The 5,338-nt window shown below is 44.2% G+C and overlaps 1 long non-coding RNA gene across 1 annotated transcript; it reads right to left on the bottom strand.

Annotated features, from left to right (window-relative positions):
* Positions 1-2,242: 2,242 nt before the first annotated feature.
* On the bottom strand, positions 2,243-3,351 carry LOC123123247 (uncharacterized). Its single transcript, XR_006460580.1, has 3 exons — positions 3,324-3,351; positions 2,900-2,992; positions 2,243-2,292 (listed from the first exon to the last, which is right to left on the bottom strand). It is a non-coding gene; the product is annotated as an uncharacterized lncRNA (long non-coding RNA).
* Between the last annotated feature and the right edge of the window lie 1,987 nt (positions 3,352-5,338).

Raw genomic sequence — 5,338 nt, 5'->3', positions numbered from 1 at the left:
TTGTTTATTTTTGTTTCTATTTTTGAATAAACTTATTATTAGAGAGACTCCTTTTTCCTTTTCAATTCAAAAGTGAGCAAAGACTAGTTTTAGGTATCAATATAATCAACATTTTTCTATGAACGGCCTGGTCGCTACGACAGTGAACGGCCTGGGGCGACGGTATTGGACTGACATACATAGCCGAGGCCAATAAGGGTAGCACGGCAGCAGAGCTACATGGACTCCAGGGGCATCAATACATGAACTTCTTGTTGTACCTGAACGCAAATAGTTTTAATACCCATGTAAATAACATAAAAGATGTAGAGGGCATCAAATCATAACCAGAACATATATGTTTTAGAATCCCTCCAGGCTGACACAAAAATATCCAATCACCCTCTGTTATAGAATGAATGCAAAACACAAAAGAAAAATAAATGAGCAAACTGCTTATCCTGAAGTTTGGGCAAACTTAATTGGAGAACTAACAAGAAGGAATACATTAGACCATGGAAAGGTGCACATCATCCTAATTAGTAGAGGCGCAGGTTGCCAGCCCGGATCTAGGAGAGACATTTTTTCATGATGACCTTCTGCTCCCTCTCCCTACCTTAACCCAAACAGACGAATAAAAAAGAGCCAACTATAAATGCAAAGTACGCAGAACTCTGAACTTTTCTAGAGCTTTTTGTTGAACTGAAGCATGCTTCGGAGAAGGGCGAGATCAAGCGGATCGGGAGGAAGCTGAGCAACATACATTGGAGATGCAAGACCACAATACATCAATTAGAGATGTCACTGAACTCTGGGACATTTGTGCTACAAGAACTGAATCTACAACAGTCTAAGACTTTCAGGTTCCATATGCAAGATAGCTACAAATTGCTAAAATCAATCACCAACAGAAAAAACACCAAAAAGGTTAAATGGCTGCTTGAGGAAGAGCCAAAACTATTTTGGGGTGGCGGACGGCAGCAACATGTGAGTTGGGTTGTCGTGCATTGGGGAGGGTGAGGAAAACGGCAACCAATCACTATAGTGGAAATAGGAGCTGACGGACGTGGACTGCTGCTCGGCATGAACTTGACCGTCCGGATGCCACGGGGCTGGACTAGGGACGGCGCTGGACATACTGGAGCAGTGGCAAGGGAGCTTAGAGAATCAGTGTACATCGGCAACGGTCTGCTCGCACAAGGTGATGTACTGCTCTCCTGGGATGAACGGGCGAAGTGTGTGCCTCCCAAGCCACGGTGTCGAATTGCTTTAGGTTGTGTCGCTGAACGACCCGGTGTGGCGGCTAAGAAAGGTATGGGCAATACAATGATGGAGCTCCACAGGATGTGGCACAAGGCTCGACACAATCGGCCTAGGAGCTGCGACGGTGAACGGCCTGGGGTGGCCGGGTTGGACTACTAGTACGGACGCCACATCCTGGAAACCTTTGCAATTGACATGGGGATGCTTCCAGATGCACCTTCGATCATGCACCAAGACATTTCATTTTATGTTTTTTACAGTAGAACAAATACTATTTTTATGCCAAGTAAGTTCAAACAGAACAGAAGTGCGGCTTCATTTGCAAGAATAGAAAAGAACATAGGTTTCTTTTGATACATAGAGGCATAACACCTGTTTTGCTAGAGGAATAACATGGAAACAAGGAGGAAATTGGACTTGCAATTGTTAAGTAGGTGAACTGAAAAGCACACAAAACATACACTGAAGAGCGGGATCCGGCCGGTGAGTTGCGGTGGGCCGTCTGCACACACACGGTCACACTCCACCGTGCCCCAATCTCCACCTCGTTGAACTGAATGAAATTTATAAATTGAACCGAATTGAAAGAAGAATTTGGACATCATGTGTACATCAAGAAATAAACTTGAGCAGTACCAACTCCTAAACAAAAAATTTTGGTATATTGAGATTAGAGATTGTACATTGGTGAACTTTTTCTCCCTACAGAATCGTTGATCAAATAGATGTACTATTCGCGAGGTTTTATCAACATGATAAGTAGTAGCAGTACCACTCTAGGTGGCAAAGTAGTAGCGGCACAAAAGAAGGCCACCATCAACAGTGAGTACTACCGCGACACCTAAACTATGTGTTGGCCACGCTTGCTTTACATATTACTACAAGATTTTTATGGAAAAAAGTACTACAAGATTCGTGAACACAAGGGAATATAGAAATTGCACTGAAGGTGTGAATTAGAGCAGCTGGAAGAGGATGCAGCAGCACGCACACACCACCAGATAAGTTCTCCTATCTCCAGAACACATGTATACATACACACATCTCCATCTACAACAAACAAAAGAAATTGTTGACCTCCAGATTTTTTGCAAAGTGAATTAATTTTTGCAACCAGAGAACTTGCTACACTTAGCAAAGGTGAACTACTAATTCCCAAAAATTACAGGATGTCTACTTCCCTGAACCAGAACTTTTGAACTTCACGTATGCTCATATATGCTATTTCTTTTGAGTTCCCTATCAAATGATCGGTTTCAGTAGACGAGAAAATTGGCTCAACCTCATAGCTACGAAAATGAATTTGATTGAACCTTCACACATAGAAAGTTTAAACTTTGCTCAATAGCTAAATAGTTCAACCACATACATACAAGCAGAAAACATGCAAAATTTGGTCCTATTTAGACATATACATGAGTACAATAGATCAAGTCCCCAAAATTTTGTATATAAGATAATTGATAGCCACATTTCTTAGTATTTTTGAAATATACATGAGTACAATAGCTCAAGCAAATAGGAAACCACGTAAGTGATGGAGAAGGCAGAGAATTAGTTCAACATCCAGTCAGCAATTTAAAAGTAAAGAGGTAACAAAATGTAGTTGAGCTATACTGCATCACACACAAAAAACTTGAACTTTACATAATCAAACCTGCTTAGCGACGAACTCCAGCTTAAGATGTATCCTGTACCAAGACCAAGCTTAAGATGTATCATGTACCAAGACCAATCTAGAGAACCAGAACTGCAGAAATTAGCAAATTTGAACTTTTAGTAATTCATTCCATCGGCAAAATGAATTACAAAATCTTCTCTTCACAAACTATGTACATCAACAGCAAAATCGAAGCAATAACTGTAACCATATTTGAAAATCGCAGAAGCAATACATAGGTGTACTGATGTGTGGGGAATTTTAGAGCTGATGTTCTATTATTTTTGACTACTGATGTCAATCTTGCTCTTCTTTTTCCCTTGCTGCTTGTTGCCTGTGCACCAAAATTGTAATAGCAAAGCACCTTAAATTAATTGACAAAATAGGTTCCTCTATGCACAAAAGAGGGAGTCTGTCCAACCTGTTGACATTGTTTAACATGGCAGTCTACAAACTCTGTTGTGCATCTACAAATCTTCTCATGCTGTATGAAGAACATGGAAAAACATATGTAATTGGACTTACAACTAGCAAGTAGATGAACTGAAATGAATACAAATACCCGTTGTACTATACAGGAATAACATGGAAACATAGATGAAATCAAACTTATGATCGACAAGTAGATGAACTGAAACAGAATACAAAGATACATGTAAAGAGGAAGGGGGAAGGCCAGACCTCGTCGTTGCACCATTGAATGGCCTCGGTTGTCGGCAGTGAACGGACTGTGGTGCCGGCGGTGAGCGGCATGTCTGCTGCGGGAATCGGGGGATGGGGCACGGCCTGCAGAAGCAGGAGGCGGTGACCTACAGAAGGAAGAGGCCGCGACCTGACGGCAGAAGAGAATTGAAGAAATAAATATTGGGGTCTGCTCATATATCCACAAATTCAGACACCAAAACTAAAAGAAAATAATAGAACAGAAATAAGACAATGTTAAATTTGACGTATCAGTTTTTACCATCACTTCCAAACCTTTAGTTTTTTCACTCCTATCTAATCTTCAACAAATTCTCTAGCGGACTATTATTCTTGTCAAAAGTAATCAACATGAATGATCTCCACCAGTTACCAATTCTAGTGGAGCTATTTGTACCTTCATCATAGAAAAAAGTAGACTTAATATTTCTAAGTTCTGAAGATGAACAAATGAATCGTACAAAATACTATCCAAAAATCACACTTTCACGATACCGAAATTATGAACTTGCCATACAATACTTTTTTATTTTTTCATGCGGCACTCTTTGAACTTGCACAATTCATTGGTGGCAGGAAGCAGCAACTAGAAGTATACAATTGTTTTACAGCATCCTAAACCCTGAACGGTATATGTAGGAAATCTAGTCAGGGTCTCAGGAATCAACTAAATTTTCCACTCAATTCTATATTTCATCACTACTAGTAGGACTCAACCATAAGTGCGGAATTGTAGCAATGTTAAGGAAATAGTTTCAGGAGCTACTCACGCCAGATGTGGGGTGCTCGCGCTCGTGGACGCTATCAACGCCGACGATGGGATCCAGCCATCCACGGGAGCCCCGCTCATGGACACTGACGATGTGCTCCGGGGGATGTTTAATCTCTACCTAATTTGCCACATTTTTTACAGCTCACTTGCAGAACAAAGAGACATATTAGGTGCCTCATTTTTTTCATGGAAAAATCAAATAACATTTTTGGACGCCAGAAGAAATCTAGAGGAAAGAATCTTACCTCCACAGTGCAGTAGCTGGCCTCCCTGCAGCAGGAGAGAGACGAGGTGCTCCATCGAACGTCACCGTGGGAACGACATGGTGGTAGCTAGATCCTGGGTGTTGCTGCAATGAACGGGCCGGGTTGGTGGCGTTGAATGGCCTGGGGTGGTCCGGTACTGTGGTTATGGAGCCCCACTAGGACGAGATGCGCGGTGTGGGAGCCGGGCGAGATGGGGGCGCGGCGGTGGCCGGAGCTGGTGGAGATGTGGTCAGGGCGGCGGCATGAGCCTGGGAGGAGAGTGCGGCAGGGAAGGTCGGGGCGGCGGTGCGCATGGCAGGAGGAGTAAGGAGGTGCGGCGGCAGCACGCGTGCTAGGAGGAGGAAGGAGGTGCGGGGGCGGCGGCACGGGTACTAGGAAGAGGAAGGAGGCACAGGTGCCAGGAGGAGGAAGGAGGCACGGGGATGGTAGCACATGTGCCAGGAGGAGGAAGGAGGTGCGGGGATGGCGGCGCACGTGCCAGGAGGAGGAAGAGGAGCGGGACCGGTGACACATTTGGTCTGGAGGAGGAAGAAGAGCCAGGTCACTGGCGCTCTTGGTTGGGAGAAAATGAGGAGAAGTACGGCGACGGGTGTGGGGAATCAGAGATTGGAAGGAGGTGGATCCGTCGGCGGCCAGTCACGGCGCCGCGGGCTCCCTCGCTCCGGCTACCGCCGTCGCTCGCTCGCCTGCGATGGC

The sequence above is a fragment of the Triticum aestivum genome, chromosome 1A, assembly GCF_018294505.1.
Source record: "Triticum aestivum cultivar Chinese Spring chromosome 1A, IWGSC CS RefSeq v2.1, whole genome shotgun sequence".
Taxonomy (NCBI): domain Eukaryota; kingdom Viridiplantae; phylum Streptophyta; class Magnoliopsida; order Poales; family Poaceae; genus Triticum; species Triticum aestivum.
The sequence above is the reverse complement of the archived record's forward strand: the minus strand, read 5'-3'. Positions and strand labels throughout refer to the sequence as shown.